Below are 20,721 nucleotides of genomic sequence, written 5' to 3' on the forward strand. Positions count from 1 at the left end.
CAGTGCTTCAGGGCAATTGGAAATTGAACTAGGTTCCTCAATGTTCTCCTGGACTGCATGCCTAGCAGCTGCCTATGAACCTAAATCAATGGCTGTGATAGTAGATAATATCCTTGTGTTTAAAGTACAATCTTGGGTGAGAAATTCCCCACATTTTTTGGAAGTTAACTGCCTTTGAAGTGTACTCATGAAGATAAGATTATTTTAGCCACAGTTGATGTGGTTTTCCTCTTTACATATATTCCCCATAGTATTAATGTAGACTATGTTAGAGAGTATTTGGCTCTGAATGGTTGTTATTCAAATAGGAAAATTAATATAGCACTGGAGTTCATTGTGAAAAAAATCTTTTTTGTGTTCCAAAACAAATAGTATCAGCAGACCTCTGGAGTGTCAGTGATAACCACTGTTTTTTGTAAATTAAGCTATGGCCCACTGGAAGTGATTTTTTTGTATATAGCATATTTATTTATGTATGTAAAGATATATTTTAATGTATTTTACACACACACACACACACACACACACACACACACACACACACACACACACACCTATGTATATATATATATATATATATATATATATATATATATATATATATATATCTAAGAGTTCACTCCATAATCTCGAAATTTTGAAATATTTAATTTCAAAATCTCAAGACTACATAGCCGAAAGACCAAAAACGCGAAATTCATAATCCCAAAAGTACAACACACATACAGCACAAACATACACATATACACAACTTCCCCCCACAATCAAACATATCATCCTACACTATAGATAAGCAGGGGGGCAAGCCACCCTGACCCCCCACACACCCCCTACTTAAATATACTAATTCCGAGATCGCACAAACATTCACACAAGGGAAACTACACCCACGCATTTTACAGTCCCTCACACACACACATCACTATCATTACACACACTGACACACACTAAAGCCCCTAACCAACACACTTACATGTAGATACGTACCTGAATGTCCACCTATCCATCAACAAACTGCAACACCAGAAGAGTTACTTCAATATCTCCGAACATCGGGATTTTGAATTTTGCGCTTCTGGTCTTTTGGTATTTAGGGGTTTTGGCTATATAGTCTCAAGATTTTGGATTTCATTATTCCAAACTTTCGCAATTATATAGTGATCCCATATATGTGTGTGTGTGTGTTTCTGTGTGTATATGTGTGTATATATATATATATATATATATATATATATATATATATATATATATATATATATATATATATATATATATATATATTCCTGTGGACTGGGATTATAAATCAATTTGAGGAATTTTGAAAAATATTGCTCTTATAAACTCAGAAAATTGATTTAATAATATATTTTTCCATGAACATGCATCACCTTTAGCAGATTATGTCTGAAACTCAAATATCAGACTGCAAATTAAGACATTATTTATTGACCTCTGTCCTGAATGACTTGCCAGAATATCACAAATTTTATGAGGAACAGATCAAAAGTACGAGGCAAAAATCTGGTCATTTTGCAAAATTCTGCACAATTGAGAGGTATGACCCTCCAAAGGTATACGTCAATATTTAGTGCTACCAGTTGGCCTCCCTTCAGCCCTAGACACCTTTTACAGATTAATGGATGAAATATGTATCACAAAACCTTTATTTGGAGTTGTCGTTTAACCATTTTTTGTCAAAACACAAGGCAGAAACAAGTGTAGCGCACTGTGTGAAGCAGGGAACATTAGCGATGAATGTCAGTGGGAACTAAAACAGGACTGGAATACAGGTTTGTGTACTTTTTTTAAAAAAACTTAATGCCGTGGGTGGGATTGTTAGACGTCATTACTGATGTCACAAACGGGGAGGTGATTAGCTAAGTGGGTGGCAATGTTTTGAGCTTCGGTCCGAGGCAAAAATGCATGAGCCAGTGCCCCTTTAAGTAGATTAGTAGGAAGATAGAGACTGACAGAGAAGATAAGTCAGATATGGGTGGGAGTACTCAGCCAGGGGTATTGCATGAGCATTGCCATGTATCTGATAAATAAATTTTGAGTATTTTTTTAAACTGGATTGCATTGTTAGCAGATCTGACATTGTGGGGTTAAGAGTTCCAGGCTTTAGAAATGAAGCAGGAATATAGGGATTCTCCTACAGAATTATTTGCTTTAGAGACCTATAGTAAAGATTTATTTGTTGGAACGAAGTGAGCAAGTGTTAGAGTAGGGGAGTAATTGGTGTTGAAGAGCTGGTATCTTTTCAGGGTTATAGGATAGGTTGTGGGCCATGGGTAACTGGTTATATGCTATAAGTTGTGGTGATTCCAGCCAAGAAAGATTTTAGAGCCAGACAGTGGTGAGATCTGTAAGATGAACTGGTGGCAAACTTAGCAATTTTGTTGTAGAATGTATTTCATTTTTCTAAGTCAGTTTTTTAAAGGTTGGTAAGGATGGGAAAGGCATATAATAGAGTTGCCAGGAGGTGTGTTCTAGCAATGGCAGTTTTTGAGGAGTCTGTTAAGAATGTATTTCTATAGAGGATACCCATCTGTTTATGGACTTTCTCAATTGTTTATATGTGAGTGGAATCCTAGCTTATCATCTGTTAAGATTCCAAGTAGTTTGGTATTACGTTCAGGAATGATTTTTGTGTTGTTTTTGGCTGTGATATGGAATGTTAGGGAGGAGTCAACTGATTTGGTAGGTTGAAAAATCATAAGTTTTGTTTTGTTGGGATTGAGTATGAGCTGAGAGTTTGACAACCAGTTCTCAATTTCATTAAAGGCCTATTGTGTTCTGTCTTGGTGCTGTTGCATGGTAGAGCTGCACAAATTAATGTAGAATCGTCTGCATATTAGATAATGGTAGCTTGCAAAGTAGCTGTGTTGAGGTTATTAGTAAAAAGACTGAAGAGAAAATGGCCAAGAATGGAGCCCTGTGGGACTCCAAGGATAATAAGGAGGAGTGGCGAGAAGCCACTCTGGAACCAGGAAAGACTAGAGTGATTAATTTTTAGATTTATTAGGATTAGATTAAGGTTATGATGGGATTATTTTACATATTTTTACTTGTAGTGAGGTGCCATTAAGGGAGGTGTACAAGATATACAAAAAGGTTGTTTAGAGTTGTTTAGTGTCTGACTGACATAGACATGTATTCATTTATGACTGTGGTATTGCCAAACACTGGTCTGTTTTTGAGATATCAAAAATATACAAGGACAATGTATATTCACCTTTTAGACCTACAGTGTTTACTGCATGATGACAGTACAGTGAATTCTGGCTATTTTCTGTTAACACGTTGCTTCCTGGGGTACAGGATTTGATTCCATCAGACTTCATTTGCCAACTGTGTGAATTTGAGCTAGTCACTTAACCAGACAGTGCTTCAGGGCAATTGGAAATTGAACTAGGTTCCTCAATGTTCTCCTGGACTGCATGCCTAGCAGCTGCCTATGAACCTAAATCAATGGCTGTGATAGTAGATAATATCCTTGTGTTTAAAGTACAATCTTGGGTGAGAAATTCCCCACATTTTTTGGAAATTAACTGCCTTTGAAGTGTACTCATGAAGATAAGATTATTTTAGCCACAGTTGATGTGGTTTTCCTCTTTACATATATTCCCCATAGTATTAATGTACACTATGTTAGAGAGTATTTGGCTCTGAATGGTTGTTATTCAAATAGGAAAAGTAATATAGCACTGGAGTTCATTGTGAAAAAAATCTTTTTTGTGTTCCAAAACAAATAGTATCAGCAGACCTCTGGAGTGTCAGTGATAACCACTGTTTTTTGTAAATTAAGCTATGGCCCACTGGAAGTGATTTTTTTTGTATATAGCATATTTATTTATGTATGCAAATATATATTTTACAATATTTTACACACACACACACACACACACACACACACACACACACACACACACACACCTATGTATATATATATATATATATATATATATATATATATATATATATATATATATAAGAGTTCACTCCATAATCTCGAAATTTTGAAATATTTAATTTCAAAATCTCAAGACTATATAGCCGAAAGACCAAAAACGCGAAATTCAAAATCCCAAAAGTACAACACACATACAGCACAAACATACACATACACACAACTTCCCCCCACAATCAAACATATCATCCTACACTACAGATAAGCAGGGGGGCAAGCCACCCTGACCCCCCCCACCCCCCTACTTAAATATACTAATTCCGAGATCGCACAAACATTCACACAAGGGAAACTACACCCACGCATTTTACAGTCCCTCACACACACACACACATCACTGTCATTACACACACTGACACACACTAAAGCCCCTAACCAACACACTTACATGTAGATACGTACCTGAATGTCCACCTATCCATCAACAAACTGCAACACCAGAAGCGTTACTTCAATATCTCCGAACATCAGGATTTTGAATTTTGCGCTTCTGGTCTTTTGGTATTTAGGGGTTTCGGCTATATAGTCTCAAGATTTTGGATTTCATTATTCCAAACTTTCGCAATTATATAGTGATCCCATATATGTGTGTGTGTGTGTTTCTGTGTGTATATGTGTGTGTGTGTGTGTGTATATATATATATATATATATATATATATATATATATATATATATATATATATATATATATATATATATTCCTGTGGACTGGGATTATAAATCAATTTGAGGAATTTTGAAAAATATTGCTCTTATAAACTCAGAAAATTGATTTAATAATATATTTTTCCATGAACATGCATCACCTTTAGCAGATTATGTCTGAAACTCAAATATCAGACTGCAAATTAAGACATTATTTATTGACCTCTGTCCTGAATGACTTGCCAGAATATCACAAATTTTATGAGGAACAGATCAAAAGTACGAGGCAAAAATCTGGTCATTTTGCAAAATTCTGCACAATTGAGAGGTATGACCCTCCAAAGGTATACGTCAATATTTAGTGCTACCAGTTGGCCTCCCTTCAGCCCTAGACACCTTTTACAGATTAATGGATGAAATATGAAAAGCCTTACTCATGATATGCTGCTCCATACTTAAATGGCATTATTATCCATGCAGAGGATGGGGTTTGCAACAAAAGAGCAGTTCGTGTTATTATCTATTAGGCAGGCAGGGTTGTCTCTGAGTGCTAAGAAGAGTAATTTGAAGAAGGTGGAATCCAGTCATGTATGATACCTTATAATAAGAGGAGTGGAAAAGCAGTAGTTAGGTAAAAACACCATAAACACTGGCTTATACAATCCAGTGAAAGACAGAAGAAGGCTTTCCTTTGACTAGCTGGGCAGGACAGATAATGAATACCTTATTATTTAACTATTGCCTGACCTTTGACAGATCTCACAAAAGGAAAAGCTCCTATTGAAGTCCAAAGGTCTCTTGAAACAAATAGAACATTTATTGAAGTAAAATAATTGTTCAGCCCTGAACCCCTGTTAGTATGTTCTGAGTTTTCTGAAGTATTTACTTTATGTTTTGCTTCATGGGAAGGTGGTTCAGGACCTGTATTGTCCCAAGTTTTCCAAGGTGACCAGCCCATATGAACTCCATTAGTCTAAAACTAATTATTGAAAACAGGTATTCAACCACTGAGAGGGAGTGTTTGGCTATGAAGTGGGTCTTTTATTCATTAAAGTATTACCTGTTTGGTAGACACTTCCACATGGTTATTGATCATGCCTCATTGCAGCGGTTGAGTAGACTGCATAAATCACCCGATATGTTAAAAGCAAGAAAAAAAGTTTATTTAAACTTTTTTTCTTGCTTTTAACATATCGGGTGATTTATCCAGTCTTATCAAGCTTTCCGGTAATGCCTGTGAATCGGTGATTCACCGGATACGTTAAAAGCAAGAAAAAAAGTTTATTAAAGCTCATTTGAGCTTAAATAAACATTTTTTCTTGCTTTTAACGTATCGGGTGAATCACCGATTCTACGAAGGCTTGATAAGACTGCATAAATCACCCGATATGTTAAAAGCAAGAAAAAAAGTTTATTTAAACTTTTTTTCTTGCTTTTAACATAACGGGTGATTTATCCAGTCTTATCAAGCCTTCCGGTAATGCCTGTGAATCGGTGATTCACCCGATACGTTAAAAGCAAGAAGAGCACTGTATGAAGACAGGAACATGAGCAATGAGTGTCTTGTGCCAGGCGGAACAAAAACAGGACTGGAATTGGTTATTGCTATGACGTCGGGACTGATGTCAGAAAATGGGATGGGACTAACTCAATGATTGACGGCGCTTCATCTTCGGACCGAAGAAAAACAACTACTTCAGGAACGAGCCAGTGCCCCTTTAAAAGCCTATCCTTAAAATGCACAACTAGATGAACTGACACCAGATTGGGGGACCTAGCAGTAAAACTAAAAGATTTGTGTCCCAGAGACTCCCCTACTGTGGAATATACTCTCTCTCCACATCAAGCAGAGTACCTCATTAACCCTTTTTAAGTGCAACTTGAATAACTAGAAGGGGAAGAGAAAATACACCCTTGGGATTCCACCTGTGTCCCTGCTGGACAGGGACATTGGGTACTGACTTGTCTGAACCTGGGTTAAACTCTTGGCTAGGCTTGTAAAGACCTCAGGGCCAATAGGTTAGTAACTTGCTATGATCCTATGATAATTGACAGTTACATTACATAGCAGGTTTCAAGATTATGCAATAAACTTTCCCTTACTATCAGTTGAAGTCATGGGTGAGTTTGGCATAATAGTTGAGGTCTTTACCTCATAGATACAAGGCACTATGTTTGATTCTGACATCAGGTTATTGGCTGATAAGTCCAACCAAAGGTCCGTGGTGAAGTACGGCAGACCAAATAAACCAAGAACTCTCTAAAGTACAAAAAGTTTAATCCACAGTATTGTAATGAGCACAATACAGATAAGGATACAGTCGATAAGCGCTTTCACCCAAAGTGAGCTTCATCAGATCGTATTACTGTTATCCACTAATCACTTAAATACATTTCAAAATTCAATTATCCAATGACCTATTAAAACAATCATAATGTCTTAAAAACACATATACATATATATATATTATCATTAATACATACAACTCTCAGTTAAAACTTGTATTCATGTTTATACCCTTTCTAATACCATACTGTTCAATCCAAACAAGTTGCATAGAACTTAAAAACTAGAATATGTATGTGTATGTATACTAGTAAGTTTATGTTAAAACACATTAAATAATGAAACTAAAATTCCTACAATAGAATGTGTGTATATATTAAGTTACACTCTATATATACTCAAATACAAACATCTAATTAATGAATATAACAACTCAAATCAAGACAGAGTATGCATAAATATTTGATGAACAGAGACTAATTAAATTAATAGGTAGTGTCTTAGAATGTATAACCTTTTGTATATATGATGTTAGCTAATTTTGACATTAATGTTTCTCCTCTTCCTCAGAGCCGGTTTTATAGAGGCTCTTTCATTCAATCCCGAGCCTCTATCAGCTCTTAGCCTCATAATCCATTTACTTTCTCTGTCCTCCGTATGATTTCTTATGTCCCCACCTCTGTTATTTGGTGTAATGGTTTCTAATACTCTAAATAGGAAATGGTGTGTTCTGCCTGCTTCTGCCACATGCTTAGCAAGGGCATTATGTTTATTACCTTTCCTTATATGATATACGTGCTCTCGTATTCTGTCCTTAAACTGCCGGTTTGTTTTGTCAACATAGAACGCCTTGCATACCTGGCAAACTGCCAGGTATACAATGTTCATACTAGTGCACGTAGCTTCTACCTGTGTTCTATATTGTATGTGTGAATCAGGATGGACAAATATTGTTTCATTGTCAATGAAACCACATTGTTTACAATGTCCACATGCCTTGGTATAGCCTGATCTTGCTGTATGTTCATTCTTGTCATTGTAACATAACATTCTTCTGAGATTTAACTTATTCCTATATAGAAACCGTGGTTCATTACCTATTGTTTGTTTTATTTTCTCATCTGTGCATAGTATTGACCAATGTTTACTAAAAATCTCTTTGAGTGCCATGTGATCATTGGTGTATGGCATGGATATCCTTATTTCTTTCCTAATATTAGACAAGCTGTTTACTTGCTCTCTTTCGGGTCCATAATATGGTGCTGCTCTACCCTGTCTTAGTTCTTGCATCTCAGACAATTGGTTGTCTATCTCTTTACAATTGTATCCTCGATCTATCAACCTATCTTTTAACTCAATAAGTCCAGTATTGAACCCTATATCTGTAGCATTCAGTCTAGAAACCCGCATGCCTTGCCCCCTTATGATGTTCTTAAATACATAATGTGGGTGCATGCTGTCTCTACATAGTATTGTGTTGTGGTGACAGGGTTTCCGATGCACACCTGTGTTGATAATACCATTACCTAATTTTTCAATAAATACATCCAAAAAATCTACTTTCTCAGTGGAATAACTCATTGTAAAAGTCAGATAACTAGTTAAATTGTTAATCATATCATGAAAATCCTTCAACACATGTATATCTCCTCTCCATAACATAAAAACGTCATCTACAAACCGCCTGTAAAACACAACAAACTCTTTATATTCATTGGTTTCAAACAATATTTCATTCTCCCAGTATGCTAAGAACATATTCGCATAGCTGTTTGCTCATGGTGTTCCCATGGCAACCCCAGCTTGCTGTTGATAAATGATGTCATCAAACATGAACACATTATTTCCCAATACTATATCCATGAATTGCACTAACAAATCAATCATTCTCGGTGTATACTCACTATGCTTCAATAAGTACTCTTTAATATACACGTGACCTAAATCATTGGGTAATACTGTAAATAGAGACTGGATGTCTAATGTAACTAATATCAAATCATCAACATCCACCAAATCATTTATACATCCATATAATTCAATTAGGAATTGTTTTGAATCTCTTAATACGATATTATTGTTATTTAAGACAGGACGAAATGTTTTTCTATGTATACTGAGATGTGTTCAGTTATCCATCCTTGCCCGACACCACCGGTCTCATAGGTGGTTCACTAGCATTCTTATGTATCTTGGGCAAACCTTGTATTGTAGGAACTAAAGGATGCAAAATTCTTAAATATTCAAACAGTTCCTTCTCAATGATGCCACCATTGAACATATCTAATAAGGTATTCCCCACATGTAATACAATCACCTTCACTGTCTCCACATCAATTCTCAAATAAAATTTATCATCCAGCAAATTCAACATAGCTCTATGGTAATGTATAGTGTCCATAATCACAACCTGTCCTCCTTTGTCTGCAGGTCTAATGACTATGTTATTGTTCTTCTGTAGGTTATAGACCCTCCCTTTCCTTTCTACTAATATTATCCCTTCTTTTACTATATGTATTCTTGGTATAATATTTATGTAGCTCCTCTTCTGTTAACTGTAAATATGCTTCTACTAACGGATGGTGTATAGGTGTAAAACTGCTCAAGTTCCTGAACACAGGCATAGTCATTGTTCCATCTCCAGCAGTTCGTGGACTGTCAGAGAATAATATTTTTAACATTAAATTCCTACAAAAGATTCTGGTATCTAATATAGAATCTACCAAGTTGCTGTTACCACCAGGGATGAAGTTAAGGCCTCTGTTCAATAACTTCATCTCATGGTGTGTTAATTCATAATTTGAAATGTTAAGTACCAATGAACTTTCCTTGTTCTTATTACTATCATTGGATTCACTCTCTATCAATACTGCTGTCCTATTTTGTCTTTCCACATTTTCTTTATTGTATGCTGTGGTTGGGACTGGTAGTCTCCTGAGCCTTTCCTTTTCTGTCGCCCTCTGCTCGTAGAGCGCCCCCTCTTCATACCTTTGTCCTTCCTCACTGGTAGGGGAAAAGGAATCTCTCCATTAATTGTGTTATTAGTGTTCATATTTTTATTACCAGTTTTAGGTCTAACCACCTCTAAACTATCCAAGTTATCTTGATTGCTTCCCCTATTCACAACTCTTATATCAGGGTATAGGTTTGTAGCTATGGATTCAGTGTGGATCACATTGGATACTGAGTTGTCATTCTCAGTACATGGATCATCTTCAGTGTGAATGATACTGATTACATCCTCTGTATCAGTATCTACATCAACTGCCTTCCTCAAACTCTCACTACATCGAGGTTCTACTTCATGGCAGGCTTCATCTATCACACCTCGGGCATTCGTTCTATTACTAGTATTCGTTGTATATCTAGTATTTTTAATTATGCGATGATCATCCCTGTCACCATGTGTGAATTGACTGTTATTTGATCTTATGGTATTCATAGCTTTACTAGTCACATTCTGTCCATCTAATCCCTCAGCGACTTCTGTACCTTCTCTATTAACATGTCTACCATCGTGCCTCGGCCAAACAAAGACGTGACCCAAGGAAAAATCCTTATGGTCACGTCTAATTTTATTCTGTTTCTGTTGTAGTAATTTGCGTTCCAATGCTGAAACGCCATCTAATAAACTTTCAAACAAAGGTACAGTTACAACATCAGGAAATATAGCACATAAGTCCGTTCTCTGCATTTTAATATTATTAATCAGTTCGTCCTCCTCTGGTAGAAAATAATCAATCAGTAGCTGCATGTATTGTCTACTGACCTCTAAGTTGATTCGCTGCCACCTAGTCATCAACTCCGGGTGCTGTTCCCCCTGGTTCGGCATATTAAACACACGGAGTCCTCTTGGCACAATCCGTTCAGTTAGACAATATTGAAAATGCATGCGCTGAGTCTGTAGCCTCTTCAAACGGCCAAAATCTTTCTCGATCTTGTCAAGCATATGCTGCAACTTCTCTAAGTCTATGGTCGCCATATTGTCGTCATCACTGCGTGACTTGCTATTGAATTGCCAGGACGTATCTTTAGAGCATTGTAACTGTTGCTCAAATCTCTTAGTAACATGAGCCGACAAGCCCAGGTCTCCACCTCGGGGCTGATAGTCGAGCTCAATATCAACTACATTCAATGATTTCTCCATTTCACGATTCTCAAGTACGTATAGATAATATTGCAATCACAGTATGAACTGGTCTGCTTCCAACAAGGCAAAAATGAACGTAGTAACAAATAAAACAACAGTTGCCTTATACAGAAAAAAGTACCTCACAATACACGGTAAAAAGTGTAAAATAAGTCCAACCAAAGGTCCGTGGTGAAGTACGGCAGACCAAATAAACCAAGAACTCTCTAAAGTACAAAAAGTTTAATCCACAGTATTGTAATGAGCACAATACAGATAAGGACACAGTCGATAAGCGCTTTCACCCAAAGTGAGCTTCATCAGATCGTATTACTTTAGAGAGTTCTTGGTTTATTTGGTCTGCCGTACTTCACCACGGACCTTTGGTTGGACTTATTTTACACTTTTTAAGGTTATTGGCTGAGTTTAAAAATGCCTTTCAGGGCAGTTAGTCTAGTAGTCACCTATGAACCAAAAAATTATTATGCTAATACACACAAATGCACAAATGGACAGTAGTTTTCCAGCTTTAAGGGAAGTTTCTGTACAACTACTTTTCCTTTTTTGCAATATATATATATATATATATATATATATATATATATATATATATATATGTATATATATATATATATATATATATATATATATATATATATATATTTATATATAATGTGTGTGTGTATATAATATATATATTTATGTAAAAAAAATATATATATATATATATATATATATATCTATAGAGGTTCCATTCAACTCATTCAGGTGTCAGCTTGTTGATGTGAAAAAAGCTGGTACAGCTGAATGAATATCAGCTGATTGTAAGTACCAGCTTTTTTTCAATGAGAGCTTGTGGTAATGAAGACATTTGGGAATTTAACTTTCCTTACTGTATTGTGATCTCAGAAGTGGTATATTTAATCAGCAAGAGGTATTGGGGAGTAGAGGGGGACTTACACCTATGCATATATGTTTGTGTGTTTATTCCATAAAAGCAACACTCTGTGTACCACACACAATAGAATACTTTATATCAAAACCTAAAGCATCATTTTTTTTTTGCAGGAGGACAACCCCCATTAATTTATTCAAAAAAAAAAAAGAAACTTCAAGAGTGTCTGTGTGTGTGTGTGTGTGTGTGTGTGTGTGTGTGTGTGTGTGTGTGTGTGTGTGTGGTTGCCTTTGCATACATAATTTCCTTAATCATCTACTTTTCTATAAAAACGTAAACCCTTACCTCTAGGTTTACGTTCATTTAAAAAAGATAATACAAATATGTGAAAAGGGAGATCAGTGTTAACATGCCCCCTAAATTGTGAAAACTTCAATAAATGGAGTTATTGTTTTTCTAAATATTTTCATGTTACTTATACAGACAAATAAGAAGCAGAGCTATTTATTAATTCAATTAATTGTATTTACTAAGATCGCTAAATCACTGCAATACTTTAAAGTATCATCTTCTGTGAAATATGCAAACCATGATAGACTGAGAGACTTGTTTACTGGATAGGATTTTATACTCAGCAAACTGGCGGCCTTTATTCTGATATATTCTTTGAAAGTCATTAGCAGAAATTAAGGTATAATTCAGGTTGTTACAGCAAGATATGAAATCTGATGTATTTTTTAAAATATCTGCATTAATATTTTGCTGGCAAAAATAACGATAAGAGTGGCAGGCATCATGTTAGAGATACGAGCATCACTATAATGTTATAGATACCAGTGAGGTACAGAACTCTGCACAGAGCATAAGTATAATGTTACAGATACCACTGAGGTACAGAACTCTGCACAGAGCATAAGTATAATGTTACAGATACCACTGAGGTACAGAACTCTGCACAGAGCATTAATATAATGTGACAGATACCACTGAGGTACAGAACTCTGCACAGAGCATAAGTATAATGTTACAGATACCACTGAGGTACAGAACTCTGCACATAGCATAAGTATAATGTTACATATACCACTGAGGTACAGAACTCTGCACAGAGCATCAGTATAATGTTACATATACCACTGAGGTACAGAACTCTGCACAGAGCATCAGTATAATGTTACAGATACCACTGAGTTACAGAACTCTGCACAGAGCATTAATATAATGTTACAGATACCACTGAGTTACAGAACTCTGCACAGAGCATAAGTATAATGTTACAGATACCACTGAGGTACAGAACTCTGCACAGAGCATCAGTATAATGTTACAGATACCACTGAGGTACAGAATTCTGCACAGAGTATTAATATAATGTTACAGATACCATTGAGATACAGAACTCTGCACAGAGCATAAGTATAATGTTAGAGATACCACTGAGGTACAGAACTCTGCACAGAGTATTAATATAATGTTACAGATATCACTGAGGTACAGAACTCTGCACAGAGCATAAGTATAATGTTACAGATACCACTGAGGTACAGAACTCTGCACAGAGTGTTAATATAATGTTACAGATACCACTGAGGTACAGAACTCTGCACAGAGCATTAATATAATATAACAGATACCACTGAGGTACAGAACTCTGCACAGAGCATAAGTGTAATGTTAGAGATACCAGTGAGGTACAGAACTCTGCACAGAGCGTTAATATAATGTTACAGATACCACTGAGGTACAGAACTCTGCACAGAGCAAAAGTATAATGTTACAGATACCACTGAGGTACAGAACTCTGCACAGAGTGTTAATATAATGTTACAGATACCACTGAGGTACAGAACTCTGCACAGAGCATAAGTATAATGTTACAGATACCACTGAGGTACAGAACTCTGCACAGAGTGTTAATATAATGTTACAGATACCACTGAGGTACAGAACTCTGCACAGAGCATAAGTATAATGTTACAGATACCACTGAGGTACAGAACTCTGCACAGAGTATTAATATAATGTTACAGATATCACTGAGGTACAGAACTCTGCACAGAGCATATGTATAATGTTACAGATACCACTGAGGTACAGAACTCTGCACAGAGTATTAATATAATGTTACAGATACCACTGAGGTACAGAACTCTGCACAGAGCATAAGTATAATGTTACAGATACCACTGAGGTACAGAACTCTGCACAGAGTATAAGTATAATGTTATAGATACCACTGAGGTACAGAACTCTGCACAGAGTATTAATATAATGTTATAGATACCACTGAGGTACAGAATTTTGCACAGAGCATAAGTATAATGTTACAGATACCACTGAGGTACAGAACTCTGCACAGAGTATTAATATAATGTTACAGATACCACTGAGGTACAGAACTCTGCACAGAGCATAAGTATAATGTTACAGATACCACTGAGGTACAGAACTCTGCACAGAGCATAAGTATAATGTTACAGATACCACTGAGGTACAGAACTCTGCACAGAGCATAAGTATAATGTTACACATACCACTGAGGTACAGAACTCTGCACGGAGCATAAGTATAATGTTACAGATACCACTGAGGTACAGAACTCTGCACAGAGTATTGATATAATGTTACAGATACCACTGAGGTACAGAACTCTGCACAGAGCATAAGTATAATGTTAGAGATACCACAGAGGTACAGAACTCTGCACAGAGTGTTAATATAATGTTACAGATACCACTGAGGTACAGAACTCTGCACAGAGCATAAGTATAATGTTACAGATACCACTGAGGTACAGAACTCTGCACAGAGCATAAGTATAATGTTACAGATACCACTGAGGTACAGAACTCTGCACAGAGCATAAGTATAATGTTACAAATACCACTGAGGTACAGAACTCTGCACAGAGCATAAGTATAATGTTACAGATACCACTGAGGTACAGAACTCTGCATAGAGCATAAGTATAATGTTACAGATACCACTGAGGTACAGAACTCTGCACGGAGCATAAGTATAATGTTACAGATACCACTGAGGTACAGAACTCTGCACATAGTATTAATATAATGTTACAGATACCACTGAGGTACAGAACTCTACACAGAGCATAAGTATAATGTTACAGATATCACTGAGGTACAGAACTCTGCACAGAGCATACGTATAATGTTACAGATACCACTGAGGTACAGAACTCAGCACAGAGCATAAGTATAATGTTACAGATACCACTGAGGTACAGAACTCTGCACAGAGTATTAATATAATGTTACAGATACCACTGAGGTACAGAACTCTGCACAGAGCATAAGTGCAATGTTAGAGATACCAGTGAGGTACAGAACTCTGCACAGAGCATAAGTATAATGTTAGAGATACCAGTGAGGCACAGAACTCTGCACAGAGCATCACTATAATGTTACAGATACCACTGAGGTACAGAACTCTGCACAGAGTATTAATATAATGTTACAGATACCACTGAGGTACAGAACTCTACACAGAGCATAAGTATAATGTTACAGATACCACTGAGGTACAGAACTCTGCACAGAGCATAAGTATAATGTTACAGATACCACTGAGGTACAGAACTCTGCACAGAGCATAAGTATAATGTTACAGATACCACTGAGGTACAGAACTCTGCACAGAGCATAAGTATAATGTTACAGATACCACTGAGGTACAGAACTCTGCACAGAGTATTAATATAATGTTACAGATACCACTGAGGTACAGAACTCTGCACAGAGCATAAGTATAATGTTAGAGATACCACTGATGTACAGAACTCTGCACAGAGTGTTAATATAATGTTACAGATACCACTGAGGTACAGAACTCTGCACAGAGCATAAGTATAATGTTACAGATACCACTGAGGTACAGAACTCTGCACAGAGCATTAATATAATGTAACAGATACCACTGAGGTACAGAACTCTGCACAGAGCATAAGTGTAATGTTAGAGATACCAGTGAGGTACCGAACTCTGCACAGAGCGTTAATATAATGTTACAGATACCACTGAGGTACAGAACTCTGCACAGAGCATAAGTATAATGTTAGAGATACCACTGAGGTACAGAACTCTGCACAGAGCATAAGTATAATGTTACAGATACCACTGAGGTACAGAACTCTGCACAGAGCATAAGTATAATGTTAGAGATACCAGTGAGGTACAGAACTCTGCACAGAGCATTAATATAATGTTACAGATACCACTGAGGTACAGAACTCTGCACAGAGCATAAGTATAATGTTAGAGATACCACTGCGGCACAGAACTCTGCACAGGGTATTAATATAATGTTACAGATGTCACTGAGGTACAGAATTCTGCACAGAGTATTAATATAATGTTACAGATACCACTGAGGTACAGAACTCTGCACAGAGCATAAGTATAATGTTAGAGATACCAGTGAGGTACAGAACTCTGCACAGAGTATTAATATAATGTTACAGATATCACTGAGGTACAGAACTCTGCACAGAGCATAAGTATAATGTTACAGATACCACTGAGGTACAGAACTCTGCACAGAGCATAAGTATAATGTTAGAGATACCAGTGAGGTACAGAACTCTGCACAGAGTATTAATATAATGTTACAGATACCTCTGAGGTACAGAACTCTGCACAGAGCATTAATGTAATATTACAGATACCACTGAGGTGCAGAACTCTGCACAGAATGTTAATATCATGTTACAGATACTAATGAGGTACAGAACTCTGCACAGAGCATTTATGTAATGTTACAGATACCACTGAGGTACTGAGCTCTGCACAGAGTGTTAAGATAATGTTTCAGATACCACCGAGGTACAGAACACTGCAAAGAGCATTTATGTAATGTTACAGATACCACTGAGGTACAGAACTCTGCAGAGAGCGTTAATATAATGTTACAGATACCACTGCTGTACAGAACTCTGCACAGAGCATTAGCATAATGTTACAGATGCCACTGGGATAAAAAACTCTGCACAGAGTATTAATATAATGTTACAGATATCACTGAGGTACAGAACTCTGCACAGAGCATAAGTATAATGTTAGAGATACCAGTGAGGTACAGAACTTTGCACAGAATGTTAATATCATGTTACAGATGCTAATGCGGTACAGAACTCTGCAAAGAGCATTTATGTAATGTTACAGATACCACTGAGGTACTGAACTCTGCACAGAATGTTAAGATAATGTTTCAGATACCACCGAGGTACAGAACACTGCAAAGAGCATTTATGTAATGTTACAGATACCACTGAGGTACAGAACTCTGCACAGAGCATAAGTATAATGTTAGAGATACCAGTGAGGTACAGAACTCTGCACAGAGCAATAATATAATGTTACAGATATCACTGAGGTACAGAACTCTGCACAAAGTGTTAATATAAGTTTACAGATACCACTGCGGTACAGAACTCTGCACAGAGCATTAGCATACTGTTACAGATGTCACTGAGATACAAAACTCTGCACAGAGCATTAATATAATATTACAGATACCACTGAGGTACAGAACTCTGCACAGAACGTTAATATCATGTTACAGATACTAATGAGGTACAGAACTCTGCAAATAGCATTTATGTAATGTTACAGATACCACTGAGGTACTGAACTCTGCAGAGAGTGTTAAGATAATGTTTCAGATACCACTGAGGTACAGAACTCTGCACAGAGCATTAATGTAATGTTACAGATACCACTGTGGTGCAGAACTCTGCACAGAGCATTAGCATAATGATACAGATGCCACTGAGATACAAAACTCTGCACAGAGCATTAATATAATATTACAGATACCACTGAGGTACAGAACTCTGCACAGAGTTAATGTAATGTTACACATACCACTGAGGTACAGAACTCTGCAAAGAGTGTTAAAATAATGTTAGAGATGCCACTGAGATAACGAACTCTGCACAGAGCCTTAGCATAATGTTACATATACCAATGAGGTACAAAACTCTGCACAGAGCATTAATATCATGTTACAGATACCACTGAGGTACAGAACTCTGCTCAGAGCATTAATATAATGTTACAGATACCACTGAGGTACAGATCTCTGCACAGAGCATCAGTATAATGTTACAGATACAAATGAGGTGCAGAACTCCACACAGAGCATTAATATCATGTTACAGATGCCACTGAGGTGCAGAACTCTCGCAGAGCATTAATGTAATGTTACAGATAACACTGAGGCACAGAACTCTGCACAGAGCATTAATGTAATGTTACAGATACCACTGAGGTACAGAACTCTGCACAGAGCATTAATGTAATGTTACAGATACCACTGAGGTACAGGACTCTGCACAGAGCATTAATGTAATGTTAGAGATACCACTGAAGTACAGAACTCCGCACAGTCCATTAATGCAATGTTAAATATACCACTGAGGTACAGAACTCCGCACATAGCATTAATGTAATGTGACAGATACCACTGAGGTACCGAGCTCTGCACAGAGCAGTAATATAATGTTACAGATATCACGGATGTACAGAACTCTGCACAGAGCATTAATATAATGTGACAGATACCACTGAGGCACAGAACTCTGCACTGAGCATTAATATAATGTGACAGATACCACTGAGGTACAGAACTCTGCACAGAGCATTAATATAATAAGGATACTGATATTTGTTACAACAGTGGTTTGAAGAGTTTTATATTTTGTAGTAATTCTTATTCCTTTAGAGTATGGTACTTGTTAGTTTGGTTAAGGATTCAATATATGTGGTGAAAATATATAACCTAACATGATATGACATTAACGTGGGTTAAATGATATTGGTAGAAATGAGCTATAATAATTGGTTTGTTACCATATGTATAAAATGTGGCGTATTTTGTTGTTAATATATCTGCATTTCCATTTAAATGACAGGAAAAAATGGTACAAGTTTCAAGTGCCATGGTATAGATGAGGATGCCTGAAAGAAAGAAGCACCTTTGGGCCACAGGAAACTAAGATAGCTTATATTATCTTTAGCAATGGTCATGGCAAATTGCATGTTTGATATTTCTGCTAATAACTCCTTTATAAAATGTTGCGGATGTGAGTTTGTTTTGGGATTTCAAATATGTACTCAAAGTAAACAGTTTGGCATGAAAATGAAATGAAACCTTTTATAGAAATAAACAGATAATACTTTATTATAGGGATGCATGAATCTAATATTAATATTTCATTGCCTGACAGTTAAATATTTTTTTCTGTCAATGGTTTATAGATGAGGATGTGTTCAAAGAGTTGTACAGGATTTCTGACTTTAGGCCACAAAAGTAAAGCTACTGACCTTTATATATAGCACTGTTTTTATAATTTGCACAATTTATTATACTTCTTCTAATAACTTTTTTAAATAGTGTGGCACAGGAGCTTGGTTCAGGATTCCAAATGGATGCCGAAAATATGCAGTCTGACATGAACATGGAGTTAAAAGCAATAGCAGAAAAGAAGATATAATATTTTTCTATAGCAGTTTAAAAGAATTGGCATATTTTTAATATTTGCATTGAAGCTTCACTGTCTAAAATTTATATGAGTGTCAGGTGACGTACAAATGAGAGTACAAAAAGGAAAGAAAACTGCGAATCATCAATGCCTTTCAGTCAGGGGGAAATAAAATTATTGTCATTTGTCTTTAGCTGTGGTAATGAAATGTTGTGCTTTTTATTATTTTTGGAACATAACTCATTTGACGAGTTTACTATACATGAATTACTGTTACAGCTAACAAAATATGGGGAAAAACAATAAAAATACATAAACGGATTTATTTCAGATAAACAGACCAGAAGATATAAACATTGTCTTAATTACAGTTCATGAAATATGGCAAATTATACTACTGCCATTATAAGTGATCACCACACACCATATAGAAAAGTTAAAATATTAAGGTAAAGCTAGATGAGCATGGATAAACTCATGGCCAGTGTCAGCACATCCATCCTGGTTGGGATGGAGTCAGCATGGTCTGTCATGATCTCCACTGGGTGATCTCATGTGGAAGAGACAAGTGCAGGCTTGCACCGTTAACTGCCACATGCATCACTGAGTCATGGATGAAGTGAGTATGAGCCCACACATCATTCCTCACACAATCAGCCATTGCGAGTCATCCTGACACATACAAGGCGGGCTTGAGAGGGACAGAAAGGGAACTCCACTGGACCAGTATACTGGGCCACCACTAATGCCCAATGCTCCATTATTCAGACATTATATATATATATATATATATATATATATATATATATGTATATATATATATATATATATATATATATATATATAAATATATATACATATATATATATATATATATATTAGACAGATATATATATATATATATATATATATATATATATATATATATATATATATATACACACACACACACACACACACACACACACAACTCTAAGTCAAACCAAAATAAACAAAGGCCACAGCACAGTCATCATCATTTGCACAGGGTAGGGGGGGCAGTAGGTCAAGGTTAACATCAATGTAGTGAGTGTGTGTGACTGAGAAACACAGAGCATTCATTAAAGTATGAAATATCTCAAGGCCAGTAGCAGGAGATTTATCCTAGTTAACATTAAATTTTCTTACCTAGCATGTGTGTGGTGTGGTATGGACAGTTTTTCTGATATATGTGTGTGTGTGTGGTTGTGTCTGCATGAACACAATCAAGTTCTGTGCTAGCACTACATCCTGCCATAATGGACAGGTGTGAGT

This window comes from Protopterus annectens, chromosome 5.part0 (genome assembly GCF_019279795.1).
Source record: "Protopterus annectens isolate FY-2018-M chromosome 5.part0, PAN1.0, whole genome shotgun sequence".
In the NCBI taxonomy this organism is placed as follows: Eukaryota; Metazoa; Chordata; order Ceratodontiformes; family Protopteridae; genus Protopterus; species Protopterus annectens.